The following is a 24,282-nucleotide window of genomic DNA, read 5'->3' on the forward strand; positions in this document are numbered from 1 at the left end:
TGAAATAACTTGAAGAGAAATAAAGTGCTAAAAATGCAAGCTTTATTAGGTAACAAATTAATGACAAATATGTAAAATTTTAGAAATCTATAGCACAAGGGGGGCAAAGTGGATTTTTAAAACTAATTACAGAAAGAATCCTGGAAATAAAAGAAATAGTAATTTTGAAATCTTAGTGTCAGCTGATTCCTTTGTTTCCTCCATAATAGAAAAAGCTTTTGAATAGTTTGGAGAAATTAGCCTAAAAAGAGTTGCAGTGACCTAAACAGGAAGCCTGGCTGTTCCCAGCTGCGGGTGTTCTCTGAGGCTCTTCTTTGCTCCAATAGACTGGAGCGACTTTGGGCTGGATAAAAGTCAAATTCTTACCTCGCCCTTTCACTGTGGGCAGGATCAGATTCCATTTCTTTCATTATTTTCCACGCCCCAGTTTCTCCATCTGTTTAAAAGAAGAAGTAGACAAGATAAATTCTCTCTTCGATGCATGAAAGGGAAAACAGAATGAACTCAATTCTGCTTTGAAAAAATCTTTCTAAGATCTTTCTTCAGAGATTTTACTCGTGAGTACCTGGCAATAAATAACCTTTATTTCTTTTTCCTGGAGGAAAAGCAGGGTGCTGAGAGGCAAAGATTTGTAGGAGAGGACCATTGTCTATAACCCTACAATGGAAATTGACCCTTCTCTGTAAATAAGCTGATTGTAATGCAAAACTAAATTCTCAGCATTTGCATTGAATTTTAAGCAAATATATCATTTTTTTTAAGTTGGTGAGATGTACCCTTGTTTATAATTTTAAGCCTCGATTGGCAATTCTTTACTAATTGTGTTTTTATTGGAATTTTCTGAAGATTTTTTTAACCTTTAAATATTATTTAGTAGTATATAAAGAAATACAATAAGGCACTGACAGTCTTATGTTTAAAGAAAGTTCTTTCATTGCCATCAATTGGTGATGTTTAAAATAAGGTATAAACAGAATTCTTGTTTTCTATTTCATTCCATCATTAACTAATCTCAAAGTATTAAGGAAATATTTTACAAGTCTCCAAAGACAAAAACTCATATTCTAAGAGAGTAAAATAAGAATAGACAGGATTGCACTATATAAAGTACAATTATGTGAATTAAAGCAATAGATTACATACCTAATATGATGTACTGTCGTATTCTGGTTGCTTATAAAATGATGTTACACTTAGCTTCTGGTAGTGAAGGAAAGCACATAATATAGAAATACACAACCACAGAACTATAATGACACAAAAAAATTATTTATGTAAAATGCTTATTTGTATGAGTATTAATGAAAAATGAAAGCCAAGAGCAGTGCTGTGCAGGAAAAGAAAAGAAAAGATAAGCAACAGCCACACTGTGACTCAGTGCTCTGGAAATTAGTCACAAAATGACTTTGTATGTTTGAGATAATGCAAATATACAGGGCAGAACACAAGCAGGAAACACGCAGCCCAAAGAGTCATAGTTTATGTGTAAAAGCATAATATTTGTATCAGAGGTTAAGCGTTGTGTCCATTTTGAGCTATTGCAGAGTTTTTTGACCTAGCAAAATCTTTCATAAAACTGTTTTAGAATTCTTATATATATGCATATATATATTTAATATATAAATATATAATTCCAGCGCATAATAATTTTAAGACATATAATCTATAGTTTATCTAATCTTTAAACTGAAGGGCAAATAACCTCTGAAAATGTATTGGTGTGTGAAATTTTAATTAGGGGCATATGGGTTAATAAAATGATACTAAGTGTCCTTAGGCATCAACAGAGATGGAATACTCTTAATATGAATACAGACACTTAACTCTGTAGATCTAAGAATATAATTAACTTTATAGATCTAAAAGTAAAACTTTAAAACATATGCTTTTAACAATTTGAACGGTTATATGGAGAAGCCAAATTTGTCTTATTCAGGTAACCATAAAGTCTTAACAGAGAGTTTTAATGATATGTCTATTATTAGTAACTTGGTTCCTTTCTCTATTAGATATGCTGACTTGTGCAAGTTTTGTGTTTTTTTTGTTTGTTTGTTTTTAATGGTACAGTTTTATATCTTTAAGCTTTTGTTTTATCTCCAATAACTAGATCAAAACACCTTTGAGAAATATGGTCTTGTTCAAATGCATTATGCCATCAGCTGATGCTTCCTTGTTCGTAATTCTAGGTTTTATTTTCTTATCGATTGTACAACAACTACTTTGCCTAGAATCTTCTAATATAAACAGTATTGCTAAATTTAAAAATAATAATTTTTGAAATGTAAAATTATTTTGTATCAAACTATAGTTTTCATAAAACTAATTTGCTTCTTCCTAAGAATTAATTACCTGATCTTAGTTATCTACACTATTCAAATTCAAAACATAATTGGACAGATGACAAACTACTAGAGGAAAAAAAGCCAAGATGATAAGGCTTTATTAATTCCCAGAACACCCAGAACATCTAACCAAACAGTAGATGTATTATAGATTCTTTAGGAATGGTTGGTTTATTAGATTGAGTGTCACAAACTCTTAATACAGATTTCAACTGACATCTCTACTTAATAGAAGACAAAAATGAGAATAAGCATTGCTGCCTACAAAAGGTGGGGTGGGGGAGTAAGAGAGATAATATGAAAAGGAAAGGAAGGTACTCAGGATAGAGTTTTCAAAAAAATCTTGTTTGTTGGTATAAATTGAATAAATTCAATGATAATATTGATTAAAAATTTAGTTAATTGTATCAGTTTATCTTTGCTAGTAGACCAGGTCTAAGAACTGTACTGCAGACCAACTCATCTTTTCTCAATAAACGCTGTCTTCAGCCACCCTTTTTTTGTTTACCATCTAAAACATTTAACTCTGCTAATTAAAGTTGCAGCATTAAAAAAATTAAATAAAGTTGCAGCATTGTCTTAAAAATTTTTTTAATGTGTTATATTTTTATAGACATATTCCAGTACTATAATGATTTCTGATTATTACTATGTGCATTTGGAGAAACCTGAATTCTAGAATTGAGATGACTATTGAAGTCCTACTTCTGCATATTAAATCTCACCAAAATGAAGAAAGAATGCAAGCTATTCCAGCAAGTGCTATTTCTGCTAGACCACCTCTCCTGGGCCTCTGTGAACCTCAATAAGTGCTTTCTTAGAGTGATGTATCATCTCTGTGAGCCCAGTCCTCCTATTAACTCTTTTCTCCCTGTCTTCACTTCTCCAAGTAGCAGATGCTTTGTAGAATCAGAACCTAGGATTCAGCTACCAATTGGCTTAGGGCACTCTAGTCATTTCTACTTTTCTTCTTTTCAAAACCAATAAGAAAAACATTGGTGTTTTTCTTAAAAAAGCATGTCAAATCTGCTATGTTCCTCTCTCGTGGCCTTTCTTTGGGGTTCTATGTTCTTTCTTTAGTTGGAAAAAAAATTTTTTTAATTATTTTAAAAACAAGAGAGGTCCATGTTCCATAGTAGAAGTCCCAATGCTGCAATATTTCTATCCCAGATTGTCCTATCTGGTAGACCACTGGTCCTGGGAAGATAGTTCTCTCTGGACTGAATAAATATTGCATGTTATTTATTGGGTTATTTCAACATCAGGAATGTGGAAGTACCCATTAGTATAGCATGATATGATGTAATATAATATATCATGATAATATAGCATGATGGTGTTTTTATTTCTAAGCATAACCATTGATCCCCTTCTGTACCACACCCTCAGTGCCACCACCACCCTGCTGCTAACCTCATTTTCTATCTCTTATTCACGTTTCTCACCAACATCTATCCCATCCTTGAATACCATAAAAACCTATTTTTAAGTAACACCCCATTCTTTACTTTGCAAGGCTTATAAATGGAATCAGTTCAGTTCAGTTCAGTTGCTCAGTCGTGTCTGACTCTTTGCCACCCCATGAACAGCAGCACACCAGACCTCCCTGTCCATCACCAACTCCACCAACTGAGTCCACCCAAACCCATGTCCATCAAGTCAGTGATGCCATCAAACCATCTCATCCTCTGTCATCTCCTTCTCCTCCTGCCCTCAATCCTTCCCAGCATCAGGGTCTTTTCCAATGAGTTAGCTCTTCACATCAGGTGGCCAAAGTATTGGAGTTTCAGCCTCAACATCAGTCCTTCCAATGAACACCCAGGACTGATCTCCTTTAGGGTGGACTGGTTGGATCTCCTTGCAGTCCAAGGGACTCTCAAGAGTCTTCTCCAACACCACAGTTCAAAAGTATTAATTCTTCAGCCCTCAGCTTTCTTTATAGTCCAACCCTCACATCCATACATGACCACTGGAAAAACCATAGCCTTTACTAGACGGACTTTTGTTGGCAAAGTAATGTCTCTGCTTAATCTAGGTTGGTCATAGCTTTCCTTCCAAGGAGTAAGCGTCTTAATTTCATGGCTGCAATCACCATCTGTGTTGATTTTGGAGCCCCAAAAAATAAAGTCAGCCACTATTTCCACTGTTTCCCCATCTATCTGCCATGAAGTGATGGGACCAGATGCCATGATCTTCGTTTTCTGAATGTTGAGCTTTAAGCCAACTTTTTCACTCTTCTCTTTCACTTTCCTCAAGAGGCTCTGTAGTTCCTCACTTTCTGCCACAAGGGTGGTGTCATCTGCATATCTGAGGTTATTGATATTTCTACCAACAATCTTGATTCCAGCTTGTGCTTCCTCCAGCCCAGCGTTTCTCATGATGTACTTTGCATATAAGTTAAATAAGCAGGGTGACAAAATACACCCTTGACGTACTCCTTTTCCTATTTGGAACCAGTGTGTTGTTCCATGTCCAGTTCTAACTGTTGCTTCCTGACCTGCATACAGGTTTCTCACGAAGCAGGTCAGGTGGTCATCTGACCCATCTCTTTCAGAATTTTCCACAGTTTATTGTGATCCACACAGTCAAAGGCTTTGGCATAGTCAATAAAGCAGAAATAGATGTTCTTCTGGAACTCTCTTGCTTTTTCCATGATCCAGCAGACGTTGGTAATTTGATCTCTGGTTCCTCTCCCTTTTCTAAAACCGAAGCCTGGCTTGAAGAATTTTGAGCATTACTTTACTAGTGTGTGAGATGAGTGCAATTGTGTGGTAGTTTGAGGATTTTTGGCATTGCCTTTCTTTGGGATTGGAATGAAAATTGACCTTTTCCAGTCCTGTGGCCACTGCTGAGTTTTCCAAATTTGCTGGCACATTGAGTGCAGCACTTTCACAGCATCATCTTTTAGGATTTGAAATAGCTCAACTGGAATTCTTTCACATCCATGAGCTTTGTTCATAGTGATGTTTCCTAAGGCCCACTTGACTTCACATTCCAGGATGTCTGGCTCTAGGTGAGTGATCACACCATTGTGATTATCTGGGTCATGCAATGAAATAAATAGCAGAAATTGGGTGAGTCTCCAGAATAGTGGTGTTTGTTGTAAAATACTAGTAATATTTTTAAAGTTCCTTTAGGCATAAACTTCAGAGTATCCCATGAAATAAAGCAAAATGTTTATATTAAAATATCATATGGTGGCTCAGATGGTAAAGAATCCACCTGCAATGCAGGAGACCTGTGTTCAACCTCTCGGTCAGGAAGATCCCCTGGGGACGGGGGGGTCCAGTAAGCTGCCGTCTATGGGGTCACACAGAGTCGGACATGACTGAAGTGATTTAGCAGCAGTAGCAGCACATAAAAGAGTCAGTAGAGTGTTAGTTGCTTAGTTGTATCTAACTCTTTGAGACGCCATGGACTATAGACTGCCAGTCTCCTCTGTCCACGAAATTCTCCAGGCAAGAACACTGGAGTGGGTTGCCATTTCCTTCTTTTATGTGCAACTGATTTTAAATATACATGACTGTAAAATGAATGAATTTCTGATTCATGCTACGGGAATGAAATTGAAATCATTATACTAAGTGAAATAAGCCAGACATAAAAAAAGAACAAATAGTGTATAATTCTACTTACAAGGAATTTAATCTACAATAGGCAAATTCATAGAAAAATAAAGTAGAACAGAGGTTAACAGAGTCTGGAGGAAGGAATGAATGGTGAGTTCTTACTTAATGGATACAGAGTTTCTGCTCGGGGTGAAGACTGTAAATACATATAGATGTAATTAGTGCCATGAAGTTGTACACTTAAAAATACTTAAAATTGAAAAATGAGTACAAGAAAAATAATATTTTGGGTTTTTTTTCTGTGTCTCAATATACATAGTTTCTATCATTAAGTCTTCAGATTTACTTGTCTTTTCTTCTATGTCCAATGTGTTTATAGTCCCTTCCAGCGTATTTTTCATCTCAAATATTGTTGTTTTCATCTGTGGAAATTCAGTTTGAGTCTCTATCTTCTTTCTCTATTTAATACACTCAATACTTTCTATAGTTTCTTGACCATATGAGTGCAGCTAAAATTTTAGTTTAAATATTCTTGTCTGTTAATTCTGTTTTCTGTGTCATCTTGAGCCTTCTCATAATATTTTACTGTTGTTTGCATGTCTTGTAATTTTTGTTTGAATGGTTAATATTATGAATATTATCTTCTAAAGTGCTGCATATGCTGTCTACCAGTAAATAATATTTAGCGTTTTTTTGAGTTACAGTTGAACTATTTGCAAACAGTCTGGTTTTTTGTTATCTCACTGTTAAGCTTTGTTAGGCAGAATCAAAGAAATGTTTACTCTATGGTTAATTTTCCCCCAGTGCTGAGGAAAACAAACAAAAAAACCTCTGACTACTTAGTGCACCAGGAATGGGGATTTTTTAAATGTAGGGACCAGAAATATTTGCAGCTTTACGTGTGTTTTAAGTGTTACTCCGCTTTAGCCCATTAAGGTGGTTCTTTACCCAGACTTAAGTGATATTCTCTCATGTGTTCAGTAACAGATATAAAGCTGAAGACTTGAGGCCATCTGAAGATTTCTGGGTCTCTCTTTCTGTATAGCTATCTACTCTGTTACTCTGCCATGAATACTCTAGCCACCGTGGCCCTCCAGAGAATATGCTTTCTACTAAACTCAGGGAGACCACTGAGCAATTCAAGAGCCTCCTCTTCCTGTCTTTGAATGTAGAAATTCCCTTCAGTCAGTGTGCTGGAGCAGATACGAATGTAGGGCTGAAATCTTGTTTCCCATCCTTATGGGATTACTGCTCTTCACTTACCAGTATTTAATTAGCTCAAATATTATTTAATATATTTTGACTGTTTTATTTTTTTAAGTTGTTTCAGGTGGGAGAATGGAGAAGGCAATGGCACCCCACTCCAGCACTCTTGCCTGGAAAATCCTATGGACAGAGAAGCCTGGTAGTCTGCAGTCCAGGGGTTGCTGAGAGTCGGACACGACTGAGTGACTTCACTTTCCCTTTTCACTTTCATGCATTGGAGAAGGAAATGGCAACCCACTCCAGTGTTCTTGCCTGGAGAATCCCAGGGACAGGGGAGCCTGGTGGGCTGCCCTCTATGGGGTCGCACAGAGCCAGACACGTCTGAAGTGATGCAGCCGCAGCAGCAGCAGCAGGAGGGAGAATAAATCCAATGTTAATCCATTATAGCTGAAAGTGGAAGAACTATTTTTCTTTAAATTTTTACTTTATATTGGCATATAGTTGATTTATAACGTTATGTTTAAGGTATACAACAAAATGAATCAGTTATACATATATCTAGTCTTCAGATTCTTATCCTATATAGGTTATTACAGAGTATTGAGTAGAGTTCCTTGTGCTGTAGAGTAGGTTCTTGTTGGTTATCTGTTTTCTATTTTATATATATAGTAAGTGAGTATCCGTGCTCAGTCATATCTGATTCTTTGCAACCCCACGGACTAAAGCCCACCAGGCTTCTCCATCCATGGGATTTCCCAGGCAGGGATACTGTAGTGGGTTGCCATTTCCTTCTCCAGGGGATCTTCCCAACCCACGGATCAAATCTGCATCTTCTGTGTCTCCTGCATTGGCAGGTAGATTCTTTACAATTTCAGCCACCTGGGAAGATATATAGTAGTGTGTATATGTTAATCCCAACCTCCTAATTTTGTCTCTCCCCTTGAACTTTCCCCTTTGGTAACCAAAATTTGTTTTCTAAGTCTGTAAGTCTGTTTCTGTTTTGTAAATTAGTTTATCAGTTTTTTAGATTCCACATATAAGTGATATCATATGATATTTTTCTTTCTGTGACTTACTTCACTTACCATGATAATCTCTAGGCCCATCCATGTTGCTGCAAATGGTACCATTTCATTATTTGTTATGACTAATATTGCATTATATATGTGTACCACATCTTCTTTATCCATTCATCTGTCAAGGGACATTTAGATTGCTTTCACATCCTGGCTATTGTAAATACTACTACAGTGAACATTGGAGTGGATGTATCTTTTCAAATTATAGTTTCCTCGAGATATATGCCTAAGAGTGGGATTGCTGGATCATATGGTAGCTCTATTTTTAGTTTTCTAAGGAACCTCTATACTGTTCTCCATAGTGGCTATACCAATTTACACTCCCATCAGCACTATATGAGGCTTCCCCACCCTCTCCAGCATTTACTGTTTGTAGATTTTTCTGATGGCCTTTCTTACTGACATGAAGTCATACCTCATTGTAGCTTTGATTTGTATTTCTCTAATAATTAATGCTGAGCATTTTTTTCCTGTGCTTTTTGTTCATCTTCCTTGGAGAAATGTCTATTTATATTTTCAGATCGGGTTGTATTTTTTTATGTTGAGCTGCATGAGCTCATATATATATATATATATATATATACACACACACATACATCCATACATGTATATGAGTTATTTTTTATATTGAGCTGAATGAGCCATTTGTATATTTTGAAGATTGATCCCTTCATGGTTATATCATTTGTAAATATTTTCTCCCATCATGTGGGTTATCTTTCCATTTTGTTTATGATTTCTTTTGCTGTGCAGTGTGGAAGAGCATTTTTTTTTTAATTTAATGATACTCTATAAAACTAAAAATGAACATAAATAGACATATCCTAAGAGCATATAAACTGTAATTCATTGATTGTCCTGGGTAAGGTAAATATTTTTTGCTTGCTATATCTCAGTAACTATGTAAATGAGTAAATATATTTACATATTTATATGAATAAATTCACTATTTCTAAAAATTAATTATTTCATCTCAGATAAGCAGTTTGTTTTATTATGATTTTCTGATAATAGTAGCTATTTGGGTGGCTAATATTTTACTCTCTTATTTTAGATGATAAATTAATCTTACTAGCTTAAAACCAATCAAATTGTCACTCGTTCAACAAGCATTTCCAAAATTGAGTGCTGAGTGTTTTTTATCTAGAGCTTCAAGAGTTTTGTAATGAATTTAAGATTGGTTTTACTGATAGTTTTCTATCACAATTTCTCACAATTATCTTTCCTCCCCTGATTCCTGGATATTTGTACATATTGAAAGTTTGGAAAGTTCATTGACAGCACAAATTAAAACTTTTTTTTTTCTTTTTATTAAAGGAAACTTAGTTTCAGGTATTACTTGCTTAATTATATATACAAATTGAGATAAAAAGATAATCCCAAATGGCAAACATTGCAAACAAAGTATATTTAGCATTAGAATTTGTTTTTATAATTATGTAACTGTGGTGGCTCAGATGGTAAAGCATCTGTCTACGATGAGGGAGACCCAGGTTCGATCCCTGGGTTGGGAAGATCCCTTGGAGAAGGAAATGGCAATCCACTCCAGTACTATTGCTTGGAAAATCCCATGGACAGAGGAGCTTGGTAGGCTACAGTCCATGGGGACTCGCAAAGAGTCGGACACGACTGAGCGACTTCACGTTCACGTATACATTATTCAAGTTTCTGTGCATCTTATTGGTTTTGGGTCTCTTTTAACATAGTTACTCTGTCTATGAGGAAAGGAAACAGGTACACAATAAAACAATAATTATGGCATGTACATCCAGGCAACTAATGCAGATTTATAAAAATTGAAGAGATAAGCAATAAGCAACTCACCTTAGAAACACTCAAGCTCTCCTTTCAATGGCAATAATTTTTTTCAAGTTTCATATTTTATATGTTTTTCTCTTAAGGAATTGCTGAAGAATATGCCAGTGGAAGAAAAGTATTTAACTAGAGAGAATTTAAATTAGCCTCAATTCACATGGCAAGAGAGGGTTCTCTTTTCTATTAGTGGTAAACTCTGAATGAAACTCCTTTAAATCTATTTAAATTTATTAATTACAGCCCTAAAGAAAGTAAAAGTTTCCTTAGATACCAGTGTTTGCCCTGCCACTACTATGTCAACCTTGCTCTCCCATCCTCTCTTGCCTGCATTCCATATTACTATCTCCTTATTCAGAGGATGAAGAGATACAAGTGACATCTATCCTTCTGAATGGAAGCCTCTTCTGAAAAGATATGAGTGAATGAGCATTCACGAATGGTCCTCAAAAATGTGTGAGAAAAATATCTGAGCCATGTGTGTATTTGTTCCTTAGAAAGGAATCAATAGTTTTCCTCAGATCCCTCAGGATCTTACACATAACCATGAAAATTGTATCTGAACATGATAATATTCAAGGAAAGCAGTTTATAGCATTAGGATCAAAAAGAGTGTCAAGTAATAATATATCCTGAAGAAGGCAAGATAAAGATTTCAAAGGCAGAGAAACGATGTAGTATGAATAAGGGTGGGGGAGAGATTCCTAAGTTATCCTATGGGTAAGAAACTTTTGAGAAAATATCTTTTTTGAAAAGCCTAGGAGGAGATTAAATTTAGAGCCTCACTTCTATCATTATCCTTGAATCAGTCTCTCAGTCGTGTCCAACTATTTGTGACCCCATGGACTGCAGCACACCAGACTTCCCTGTCCAACACCAACTCCCAGAGTTTACTCAAACTCATGTCCATTAAGTCAGGTGATGCCATCCACCCATATCACCCTCAGTCATCCTCTTCTCCTCCTGCATTCAGTCTTTCCCAGGATCAGGGTCTTTTCAAATGTCAATTCTTCACATCAGGTGGCCAAAGTATTGGAGCTTCAACTTAAGCCTCAGGCCAGCCAATGAATATTCAGGATTGATTTCCTTTAGGAAGGACTGGTTGGATCTCCTTGCAGTCCCAAGGGACTCTCAAGAGTCTTCTCCAACACCACAGTTCAAAAGCATCAATTACAATTCAAAATTATACTTGAATAAGCAAATTCAACTTTTAACATCTTTCAAGCTGAGCATTAACTGTATACTTCTCTTAACGTTTTTTGGACATGTGTACTGCTGTGTTTGTTTGTTTGTTTGTGGCTCTACTCGGTCTTCATTGCTGCATCCAGACTTTGTCTAGTTGAGGAGGGTGGGGGCTATTCTCTAGTTGTGGTACATGGGCTTCTCATTGCAGTGGCTTTTCTTTTAGTGGAGCACAGGCTTTAGTAGTTGCAGCACACCTGTTTAGTAGTTTTGACTTGCTGGATCTAGGGCATGTGAGCTCTAGAGCAAAGGCTCAGTAGCTGTGATACTCAAGCCTAGTTGCTCTGCAACATATAGGATCTCTCCCGACCAGGGATTGAACCTGTGTCCCCAGTACAGGCAGAAGGATTCTTATCCACTACACCACCATGAAAGTCCTAACTGTATACTTTTTATATATTAGATCTTTTGCAGGACAAAAAAATGTGTACAGTGTGATAAATTGTAGTCATTTATAAATCAACCTAATTATTAGGATTGAAAGTAATGTAGTACAAAATTAAAACTCTGGTCTTCATTGTAAGAAAATTGCAGTCAGTAAAATTAGCCTTTTAACAAGAACATGCTATCAGATTCCTGGTTATGTGTTGGTAGAATTTGGATAGGGGAAAATGGAATGGCAATTTAGAGAAACTAGCTGATTTTTATAAAAATATAAAATAATGAACATTCAATGTGAGGAACCAAGAGAAAACAGAACTCTTTATAGGACGCTATAAATAAAAAATGAAGTAGCAACGGTTTCCTTTCATTCTCTTGAGACCATAGTTCATTCTTTCACAGGTCTGACATTTTAGTCTGAATGGAAATGCTGAAGATCAGCAGTTCCTGGAAGACTGTGACTCAGCTGCCTGGAGCGCCCCGTTCCTTTACAATGATAATTCAGAAAGTTGAACTCAGGATGTCATCTTAACACATGGGTGTAGTCACCAACAGCTGCAGTACCAGTCTTGAACTAAGCTCAGGTATTTTTCACTATAGCACAATCAGAAATTCTCAGGTTTTTCACATTAAGATTTATTTCACTCACAATTGCACTCACTGAAGAGGGAGAAAATTGATCATTATTGGTTCAATATGTTTATTGTACTTAAGTATAAAACTCTAGCTAATATTTGGAATCATAATACTTTCATAATCAGACACAAAGTTACCTGATCATTTATCTGAAACCAAAATGTTATAAATATCTAGTCTTAGGCATATTGAGTGTAAATTTTGCTTCTCTTTACCTCAAGGAAGTGATAGTATGAGAATATTTTGTGGGAAATTCCTATACATGGACTAACATGTTGCTCTCTTTTTCTTATAATACAACTGATACTGTCAAAGGCAGATAGTATAGACATTTCCAATATATTTGTATAGCATAGAAAATCTAGGATTGCAACAGACTTTAAAAGGAAATGAAGAAGCAGACTTGACTTTATCTATTCATCTTTTTAAAATTTAGAAAAGGTAATATCAACTTGAATTATATAAGCTATTAATCAAAGTCTTAATTAAAACCCTGTTAGGAAGGTCTCAACTGTCTTTCTGTGTCTTTCCAAAATACATATGCTGCTGCTTAAGATGTTACAGTTCAGTCACTCAGTAGTGTCTGACTCTTTGCAACCACGTGAACTGCAGTATGTCAGGCTTCCCTTTCCATCTGCAACTCCCGGACCTTGCTCAAACTCATGTCCATCGAGTCGGTGATGCCATCCAACCATCTCATCCTCTGTTATCCCCTTTTTCCCCTGCCTTCAATCTTTCCCAGCATCAAGATCTTTTCCAATGAGTCAGTTCTTCACATCAGGTGGCCAAAGTATTGGGGTTTCAGCTTCAGCATCAGTCTTTCCAATGAATACACTCAGCATTAATTAATAGATTAACTGATTAATTATGTAATCAAGAGATTGATTGATGGACATATAAGAGAAACAGTGGTCCTGAAATACATTTTCTTTTTATTTTAAATTAATTTATTTATTTTAGTTGGAGGCTAATTACTTGCCATACATTGACATGAATGTGTCATGGGTGTACATGTGTCCCCCTCCTGAACCCCTCTCTCCCCTCCCTCCTCATTCCATCCTTCAGGGTTGTCCCAGTGCAATGGCTTTGAGTGCCCTGTTTCATGCATCGAACTTGAACTGCTGATCTGTTTCATATATGGTAATATACATGTTTCAATACTAGTCTCTCAAATCATTTCACCCTTGCCTTCTCCCACAGAGTCCAAAAGTCTGTTCTTTATATCCGTATCTCTTTTGCTGTCTCACGTATAGGGTCATCGTTACCATCTTTCTAAATTCCATATATATGCATTAATATACTGTATTGGTAATTTTCTTTCTGGCCTACTTCACTCTGTATAGTAGGCTCCAGTTTCATCCACCTCATTAGAACTGATTCAGATGTATTCTTTTTAATGGCTAAGTAATATTCCATTGTGTATATGTACCACCACTTTCTTATCCATTCATCTGCCGATGGATATCTAGGTTGCTTCCATGTCCTGGCTATTATAAACAGTGCTGTGATGAACATTGGGGTACATGTGTCTCTTTCAATTCTGGTTTCCTCAGTGTGTATGCCCACCAGTGGGATTGCTGGGTCCTATGGTATTTCTGCTTCAAGTTTTTTAAGTAATCTCCACACTGTTCTCCATAGTGGCTGTACGAGTTTGAGTTTATTTTTGTGTATGGTGTTAGAAAGTGTTCTAGTTTCATTCTTTCACAGGTGGTTGATCAGTTTTCCCAGCACCATTTGTTAAAGAGATTGTCTTTTCTCCATTGTATATTCTTGCCTCCTTTGTCGAAGATAAGGTGTCCATAGGTTCATGGATTTATCTCTGGGCTTTTTACTTCCATTTATTGCCATTCTCTTATTTCCATTGATCTATATTTCTGTCTTTGTGCCAATACCATACTGTCTTGATGACTGTGGCTTTGTAGTATAGCGTGAAGTTAGGCAGGTTGATTCCTCCAGTTCCAGTCTTATTTCTCAAGATTGCTTTGGATATTTGAGGGTTTTTTTTTTTTTTTTGTATTTCCATACAAATTGTGAAATTATTTGTTCTAGTTCTGTGAAAAATACTATTAGCTTGATTTGGATTGCATTGAATATGTAGATTGCTTTGGGTAGTACACTCATTTGCACTATATTGATTCTTCCAATCCATGAACATGGTATATTTCTCCATCTATTTGTGTCACCTTTGATTTCTTCCACCAGTGTGTTATAGTTTTCTATATATAGGTCTTTTGTTTTTTAGGTAGATTTCTTCTTAATTATTTTATTCCTTTTGTCACAGTGGTGAATGGAATTGTTTCCTTAATTTCTCTTTCTGTTTTCTCATTGTTAATGTATAGGAATGCAAGGGATTTCTGTGTATTAATTTTATATCCTGCAACTTTACTGTATTAATTGATTAGCTCTAGTAATTATCTGGTGTTCTCTTTAGAGTTTTCCATGTAGAGGATCGTGTCATCTGCAAACAGTGAAAGTTTTACTTCTTCTTTTCCAGTCTGCATTCCTTTTATTTCTTTTTCTTCTCTGATTGCTGTGGCTAAAACTTCCAAAACTATGTTGAATAGTAGTGGTGAGAGTGAGCACCCTTGTCCTGTTCCTGAAAGCATTTAGGGGAAATACTTTCAATTTTTCACCATTGAGGATAATGTTTGCTGTGGGTTTATCATACATGGCTTTTATTATGTTGAGATATATTCCTTCTATGCCTGCTTTCTGGAGGGTTTTTATCATAAATGGATGTTGAATTTTGTCAAAGGCTTTCTCTACATCTATTGAGATAATCATATGGTTTTTATCTTTTAATCTGTTAATGTGGTGTATCACATTGATTTGTAAATATTGAAGAATCCTTGCATTGCTTGATAAAGCCCTCTTGGTCATGATGTATGATATTTTTAATATGTTGTTGGATTTTGTTTGCTAGAATTTTGTTGAGGATTTTTACATCTATGTTCATCAGTGATATTGGTCTGTAGTTTTCGTTTTTGTGGCATCTTTGTCTGGTTTTGGTGAAATACTATTTTCTTACCCTTCTAAATAATGAATGCCTAGAAGAGCAGAAACAAGTGGGAGGAAAAATAGAAGTAGCCAAAGGTCTTACTGTATAATGTTCTTTCCTATTATGGACAGTAATGATAATAGAGAAAGACGTAGTAAATATATTCACAACTTTTCTTCTCTCACACCAAAATTCATTGTATTTCTTTGTATTTTTTCATTTCATTTGGAGTTACTGGCATTAGTAGTTGAGCAGAATTAAATTCTCAGAAATCTCCAGTTTGGTTTAGACATATAAAACCATATTTTGTTTATCCATCTATCTATTTATATTCCCACTTAAAGGAAAGAAATGAAAACAGCATACTATGAAGATCTTTGCTGTTAAGTAAACTGGATTAAGGGGATTCCCTGATAGCTCAGTTGGTAAATAATCGCCTGCAATGCAGGAGACCCCAGTTCAATTCCTGGGTCAGGAAGATCTGCTGGCGAAGGGATAGGCTACCCACTCCAGTATTCTTGGGCTTCCCTGGTGGCTCAGCTGGTAAAGAATATGTCTGCAATGTGGGAGACCTGGGTTCGATTGCTGGGTTGGGAAGATCCCTTGGGGAAAGGAAAGGCTACCCACTCCAGTATTCTGGCCTGGAGAATTCGGGCCAGAATATACAGTCCATGGGGCTGCAAAGAGTCAGGCACAGCTGAGTGACCTTCACTTTCAAACTTGATTAAATTTAGAGTTCCTGTGATGAGAAAAGAAGAATTCAAATAAATGAATGCCTCCTTCTCTTGAAAAAATGTCATAATATTTTTTATAATTTTATACATTTTGGCTGTTGAGTTTTCATTGCTGTGCAGGCTTTCCTCAAGTTGCAGGGAGCAGGGGCCACTCTTTGGTGGGGTGCATGGTCTTCTCCTTGCATTGGCTTCTCTGTTGCAGAGTACAGGCTCTAGGCTCACAGGCTTCAGTAGCTGCAGCACAGGGGCTCAGTAGTTGTGCTTCTCGGGCTCTAGAGCACAGAAGCTAGAAATATTTCTCAATAGCTGTGGCACAGGGGCTCAATTGCTCTGTGGCATGTGGGATCTTCCCAGAGCAGTGATAGAACCCATGTCTCATGCTTTAGCAGGAGAATTCTCTACCACTGAACCATCAGGGAAGCCTGATCTTGCAAATTTAGCAGTTTATCTAGACAAAGTAACTTCCCACCTTCATTCCTAAAGAGTTTTTAGTAGATATGGACAACTATATATGGAAAATCTTTGACATTATTTCTTTTATTATGTATTTTTATTTTACTTTCCTTTATTCTTTATATTTTATAGTAAAATATTCACTACTCTTTTTTGAATTGACTTATAAATTTCATAAATATTTTTACATGTATACATTTCCCCTATTCTTAATTTTAGGGCTTCCCAGGTAGCACTAGTGGTAAAGAAGCCACCTGCCAATGCAATCCCTGAATTGGGAAGATCCCCTAGAAGAGGGCATTGGAACCCTCTCCAGTGTTCTTGCCTGGAGAATCCCATGGACAGTGGAGCCTGGGGCGAGCCACAGTCCATAGGGTTACAAAGAGTCTAACACAACTGAAGAAACTTAAAAGGCACATTTTTAACTTTATCTCTGTACTTGTTTGCTCTGTCTTATTTCTTCTCAATTTTCCTTCTACATATCCAGATATCTCACTCTTTTCTGTAAACTAGTAATAAGAATTAATATTCCCTCTTGCCATTTAGAGGGAGACTATTTTCCCTCTTAAAAATATAAACACAAAATTAAAAGAATAATAATAATTGGTGAGTTTCTTGACTGACTTTACTTATAGGACTTTGGTCCAGAACAGAGACTAAAAATCCCCTACTATGATTTGATGAATTGCTAATTTCTAGAGAATGCAAATAATCTAAAATTCACTTCAGGGGGAAAAAAGGAAAATATTTGTGAAAATAGTGGGTCTTACTTGGGCTTCCCTGGTGGCTCAGATGGTAAAGAATCTTCTTGCAATACAGGAGACCCAGGTTCAATCCCTGGGCTGGGAAGATACCCTGAAGAAATGGCAACCCACTCCAGTTTTCTTGCCTGGAGAATTCCATGGTCAGGGGATCCTGTCAGGCTGCAGTCCAGAGTGTTGCAAAAAGTCAGACATGATTGAGGGACTAGTACTTGACTTGGGTCTTTCTTAGGCTTGCATTTGCCCTTTTGAGGGGCTGGTCAGAATTCCTGTATTTGAGTTGAAGCTCTGCCAATATGCAAATGAAATACTTCGAGGTGGAAATAGTTTCTGATTCCTCATTAAAAGAAAAAAAAAAAACAGTATATTTCAGATACTTATCCTTGTATTTTATTTTATCTCTAGCCAAATATAATTCTGTGACCTTGCCTTTTATTTCAGCTTTTTAAAATTTTTAAAAATAAATTTAGTTTACATATGTTGTATGTTGTTTGGTCATTAGCATGAAGATATTCACATTTTTCTCCTGGCATTGCTATTTCTTTTCTCTGGTATTTTTTTTTTAAGTTTTAGTTCTCATAGTATTATAATTGACAAGAAATTAGGCCTCCACAATAAACAGCTTTTAACATATCATTCTTAGAGGAAATTTCCCTGATTTATAAAATCCAAACAACAACTTCATTATCCAAAAGAGAGAAACAGACTTTTTTTATCACTGAAATTGTTACACTGAAATACAGATAAATGTTATGATCTGGCCTATTAGCTAACATTAAGGAATTTCACATTGAGCAATTCTCCAGAATTACGACTTCCTGTAATGAGTCAAATCCAACGGATGTTTCCTAAAGAACTGGTCAATCTTTTAGTAAACACGATTAGAGTCAATAGTCTGCAACTATTTAGAGAGGCTTGGTTTTTTGTTGTTTTGGTTGTATTTTATTTTGATTCCAATATTAATTTACTTAGCATGTTCAGAATGTTTTGCTTCATTGTTTCCCATATTTTATCATGAGTTTGGATGTGTTTTAAGTTATAATCTGAAAATCTGACTCATATATGAAACATCAAGCATTATTTTAATGACAAAACAACTTAATGCTAAGTAAAGGGGATTCTGGCCTGAGCATTATGGTAATGAAATATTGATGTTATTTTCCCATCTTCCAAGCATCCTCCAATCAAAAACACTGAAAAAATAAAAATTGGTGAATAGCCAGTTTGTGAAAGCAGGAACAGCAAAATAATTGTCAGGTTACATTTGGCTGCCAGAAGGAAAAATCCATAGCATGAGTAGCTTAAAAATGAGGCCATTTATTAGTTCACATTATACAAAGGACAGAGGATGCTTCAAGATTTGTTCATTCAAAACAGACCTAAGTGCTTTCCATCATTTTTTTTTTTTTCATCATTAACAGCAGGTCATCTTTATCTTGGGATCACTCACCTCAACATTACAAGGTGGTTGTTCCAGTCATAGGCATCATATACAGACAAAACAATGGATAGGCGCAAAGCACCTGTCCCATATGGCTCCTTTTAGAACAAAGGTCTTTTTCAAAAGTTCCCCAGCCCTGGAAGATAGCATGCTTCCTTTCTCATCTCACTGGTCAGATATTTCTCATATAAAAATATCTAAACCAATGACTATAAGGGAAATGGAATTACCATGATTAATGTGGGTTGTGTGTGTGTGTATGCTCAGTCGCTTAGTCATGTCCAACTCTTTGTGACTGCATGGATTGTAGCCCACCAGGCTCTTCTGTACATGAATACTAGAATTCTTTGCATTTCCTTCTCCAGGAAATCTTCCCTACCCATAGACTGAACCTATCTCTTGCATCTCCTACACTGGTAGGTGGACTTTTTAACATTAGTGCCACCTGGGAAGACTGAATGGGTTAATGAAGAGTTAATTATTTATAAATTTAGTTCTTAGGTGGGCATAGAATATCCTTCCCTGAGAACTAGACTTATGAACATACACATCTTACCTGCTATCAAGGAAAAGTGGCGGAGAACAGTTGTTGCATAAGTAAATTAGATAACTGAAACATCTTACAAAGTTAAAAAAAAAAAAGACAAAAATATATCCATAGGGAGGGGGGTTCATGTTTGGGAACGCATGTACACCCATGGTGGATTCATGTCAATGTATGGCAAAACCAATACAGTATTGTAAAGTAAAATAAAGTAAAAAAATTATATATATAAAGTACATCCATAAAAAAAATCAAAACAAAAAAAAATATATATATATATCCATAATCTCACTGACCTAATTTCCCTTATTGAAGCATATTTTTCTGTATAAACATCACTTTTTGTTTAGTTGACCTCAATGTATATATATATTTTTGTATACAGCTTTTAAAATTCACATTAAACATTATTAATCCCTACTTTGTCTTCCAGTCATTATAATTACCAACTTAACTTTGTGTAGTATTACATCTGATAGGTGGATGTGCTGCTGTCTCTGATAACTGCCATCATGTTGCATATCTACACTGTTTAAAAATATAATGTTTCCTATTCATAAAAAAAACTTGATTGTGCATTTAATAATTTTCTTATTTTTAAATGCCAAGTGTGATAGCACTACCCTAAAGTACCATGTACATTTTTTTTTAACAAAGAAAGTATCACATTTAGGAAAAATTATTAGTTGATGACTAAATAACAAGCCACTTATATACTTCCCCTTGACAACACTCCTCAAAGTTCTACGTTTTTTGTACTTTTGTTACTTTGTTGTTTGGTTTTTGTCCTTTTCCTCTGTCCAGTTGATAAAATCCAACTCTGAATCCTTCAAAAGCTTAACTTCTGAATCTAGAAGGAAGAGGCACTGAATTTTGAAGACACCAATTACTATGAATTCATAGTTTAGGATTCTAGCAGCTCATAGTCCTTTAAGATTTTCAATATATAGAAAACATCAAAGCCTCACGTTTTTAAAAAGTCTACCATTTTCGATATTTTGAAAAGAAAATCTCAACCTCTTCTTCACATAGAAAATTGAATCACAGCAAGAAAATCTTGGGCTTTCTGTCTGCTCTTCAACAACTCTATCACAAAACTTATGTACACACACACCTGAAAATGTATCCTGATTTTCTCTCCACCAAGAAAATCTCATTTTAATAGAAGTTCTTCTTTTCTTCAGGCCAGGGTTAAGCCTTCTTCTCTTGTGTCCAGGATCTCATTGTCTGTTTACAATTTTCTTTTTAGCTTTTGTCTTTGCCTCTCTAGTGACAGAAATGTATTAAACTATGTCTTCCACAAAAGTTTCCCTTCAAACACCCTCTCTCACTTTTCAGCATAGATTTATAAAATGATATCTTTAATTGCTGTTTTCACAGCCTATGTTCCAATTTCTTCCTCAGGTCACCAGCTTTTATTTTGCAGGGTTGCAAAGGTAAAGACAATACCATGTCACTAAACCCCATGCATGTTTTTTTCTTTAACTCTTGTACTTGAACCCTCTATGTTCTAGACATTGCCAACTTGTGACAATTTTATAAAGTACTCATTTAGCATCTGTGTCACTACAGCCTCCATTTCCTTTTGCTTCCCTGGCTATTTCTTAATCTTCTCAGACCTATTTCCCTCATCCTTGTTCTCCACAGTTAACTTGTAGGATGCTCCTTCCCAGTTCTCACACTCACCTCATTGAGTCACTGTAAGGATTATGTGAATTAATGTTTGTAAAAGCTCTTAGAAAAACACCTGCTTCATATCAAATGCTACATAAGTACTTATGAGTCACATCAATTGCATGCACTCCAGAAGTAATTATTTCTATATTGTTTCTCACATTTATGTCTCCATAGAGATGTCTACCATAAGCTCCATGTCAATATGTTGAGCATCTTATTTCGTGGCTCCAATGAATGTCTCACAAATATTTAAAATGCTTCTTCTCTGGATGAAAATATTTATTTAAATATATTATAATACTTCACTTTCACTTTTCACTTTTATGCACTGGAGAAGGAAATGGCAACCCACTCCAGTGTTCTTGCCTGGAGAATCCCAGGGACAGGGGAGCCTGGTGGGCTGCCGTCTATAGGGTCGCACAAGTTCGGACACAACTGAAGCAACTTAGCAGCAGCAGCAGCAGCAGCAGTAATACATAATCATAGTAAAAGTTTGCCTAAGATTCATACTAATTTAGTAACACCAAGTAGAATGCTTACTTTTAAATTTTTATTGAGATATACTTTACATATAACATTGTGTAAATTTAAAGTGCATGATGTGTTGATTTGATACATTTATATATTGCAATATGATTATCACCATAGCATTGAATAACACCTTTATCATGTCACATGATTATCATTTCTTTTTTGTGGTGGGAACGACTAAGATCTATTCTCTTAGCAAATTTGATGTTTATAACCACTAAGCTGTGCATTAGATCCCCATGACTTATTTATCTACTGGCTGAAAGTGTGCACCCTTAAATAACATCTCCCCAATTTCCTCATCCCCGAGCCTCTACTAACCACCATAAAGTACCTACTCTAGACTTATACAGATTTATCACTTAGATGAAAACCAAAATGTGTATTATTTCTAGATTGTATCAAACACAAATTAAATAGACCATTTCTGGATGGTTTTACTGTTAAAATTTTTATATATTTTTCTCATTGACTAGATGGAAAAAAATAAAACGTCTAGGTACCTGGAACTTATAAGCTTATTGTAGTCTTGCAGTTATAAGAATATATGGTAGATTTTTTGGATGGAAAAATTAAATTGGTATCATAAAATTATAACTAAATTATTACATAATACACATATAAAATTGTGAATACATTTACTTTACAGTTATTAACATTTTTAATATTAATAAATATAAAAGATATTGACCATTTTGTCAATTATGGTGATAAAATATATCACATTTTAATTATGTGTCATAAACAAAGATTCACTTAGATGAAGTAAACAACACATATATTAAGACCTCAAAGGCACAATTGGAATTCCTTGATAGACTATGGAATACTTAGGAAAACAGAGTCCTGAGCGAGGGAAGAGACTGGTCTGTAAACAATGTAGATCACCACTTCAACCCTTCTAATGAGCTCTTGTTATCTGACCTTTTCTGTAAGTCTACACCACACCTCTCTCTACAGACCAGCAAATCATCTGACTCTGTACAGGTATCTACCCCATGGCAAGTCATCAGTGATCAGATGCTAATGTGACTTCTTTATTATCCATTGACTAGGAATTTGGAGAGCAGACGCTATGAGTAGAGAATATGTGCAGGGTTTTTTTAGAATTAAGGGTGGAGAAAAGAAGAAATAACTAGCTGAATACTTACTGTCATATTGAACAGAGGTTTAAGTTGTAATTGAAGTTCATTATGTTCCCTTTCATTCATACAGTTTTAATTAATTTTAATTTATGTGTTTGTTTTAAATTTTTCCAGTGAGTTTTTATTTTAATTTTTGCAGAACCCTTAATTCATTGATTTGTTCCATAAACATTTATTGAGTTCCTATTAGGTACCAGAAAGAATGGATATAATGCTACATTTAAGGACAGAGGATACAGATAGTAAGCAAATAAATATATAATGTGCTCAGTTCAGTTCAGTCACTCAGGTGTGTCTGACTCTTTGCCACTCCGTGAACCGCAGTATGCCAGGCCTCCCAGTCCATCACCAACTCCCACAGTTCACACAAACTCATGTCCATTGAGTCAGTGATGCCATCCAGCCATCTCATCCTCTGTCGTCCCCTTCTCCTCCTGCTCCCAATACCTCCCAGCATCAGTCTTTTCCAGTGAGTCAACTCTTCACATGAGGTGGCCGAAGTACTGGAGTTTCAGCTTTAGCATCATTCCTTCCAAAGAAAACCCAGGACTGATATCCTTTAGGGTGGACTGGTTGGATCTCCTTGCAGTCCAAGGGACTCTCAAGAGACTCTCAAACAACACAGTTCAAAAGCATCAATTCTTTGGCACTCAGTCTTCTTCACAGTCCAACTTTCACATCCATACATGACCACTGGAAAAACCATAGCCTTGACTAGATGGACCTTTGTTGGCAAAGTAATGTCTCTGCTTTTGAATATGCTATCTAGGCTGGTCATAACTTTCCTTCCAAGGAGTAAGCATCTTTTAATTTCATGGCTGCAGTCACCATCTGAAGTGATTTTGGAGCCCAAAAAAAAAAAAGTCTGACACTGTTTCTACTGTTTCCCCATCTATTTCCCATGAAGTGATGGGACCAGATGCCATGATCTTCGTTTTCTGAATGTTGAGCTTTAAGCCAACTTTTTCACTCTCCTCTTTCACTTTCATCAAGAGGCTTTTTAGCTCCTCTTCACTTTCTGCCATAAGGGTGGTGTCATCTGCATATCTGAGGTTATTGATTTTTCTCCCGGCAATCTTGATTCCAGCTTGTGTTTCTTCCCAGCCCCGCGTTTCTCATGAGGTACTCTGCATAGAAGTTAAATAAGCAGAGCGACAATATACAGCCTTGACATACTCCTTTCCCTATTTGGAACCAGTCTGTTGTTCCATGTCCAGTTCTAACTGTTGCTTCCTGACCTGCATATAGGTTTCTCAAGAGGCAAGTCAGGTGGTCTGGTATTCCCATCTCTTTCAGAATTTTCCACAGTTTGTTGTGATCCACACAGTCAAAGGATTTGGTATAGTCAATAAAGCAGAAATAGATGATTTTCTGGAACTCTCTTGCTTTTTCCATGATCCAGCAGATGTTGGCAATTTGATCTCTGTAGGGGAAAATGCAGTCATTAAAAAAAAAAAAAAAACCATGAAAGGGAATAGAATATGTCATGGGGCTGTCTCAAATGTTCAAGACAGGATTATGTGAAGATATCATTTGAGCAGAGATTTGATACCAAATTAGCATACCTATAGATTTATAAGATTGAGTCAGAGCATCATTCCAGGGGTGGAGAGGTAAGGAAATACTGTGATAGGGATTTACCACAGAATTTCCTTTCTGGTAAGGTCAGGAGTGTCTCTACAGCTTTTTTTATAGTAGTAATCATAACTTCTCATTATCCTGAAATCTTGC

General features: G+C 35.9%; 1 protein-coding gene across 1 annotated transcript in view; it reads left to right on the plus strand.

The window, feature by feature from the left end:
* Positions 1 to 469: 469 nt before the first annotated feature.
* TFPI (tissue factor pathway inhibitor) overlaps positions 470 to 24,282 on the plus strand; it is an 85,478-nt gene continuing 61,665 nt past the window's right edge. The window contains exon 1 of the mRNA XM_068968139.1: positions 470 to 557. The gene's annotated coding sequence lies outside the window, so the exon portion shown is untranslated. The remainder of the gene's footprint in view (positions 558 to 24,282) is intronic.

Source organism: Capricornis sumatraensis, chromosome 3, assembly GCF_032405125.1.
Source record: "Capricornis sumatraensis isolate serow.1 chromosome 3, serow.2, whole genome shotgun sequence".
Taxonomy (NCBI): Eukaryota; Metazoa; Chordata; class Mammalia; order Artiodactyla; family Bovidae; genus Capricornis; species Capricornis sumatraensis.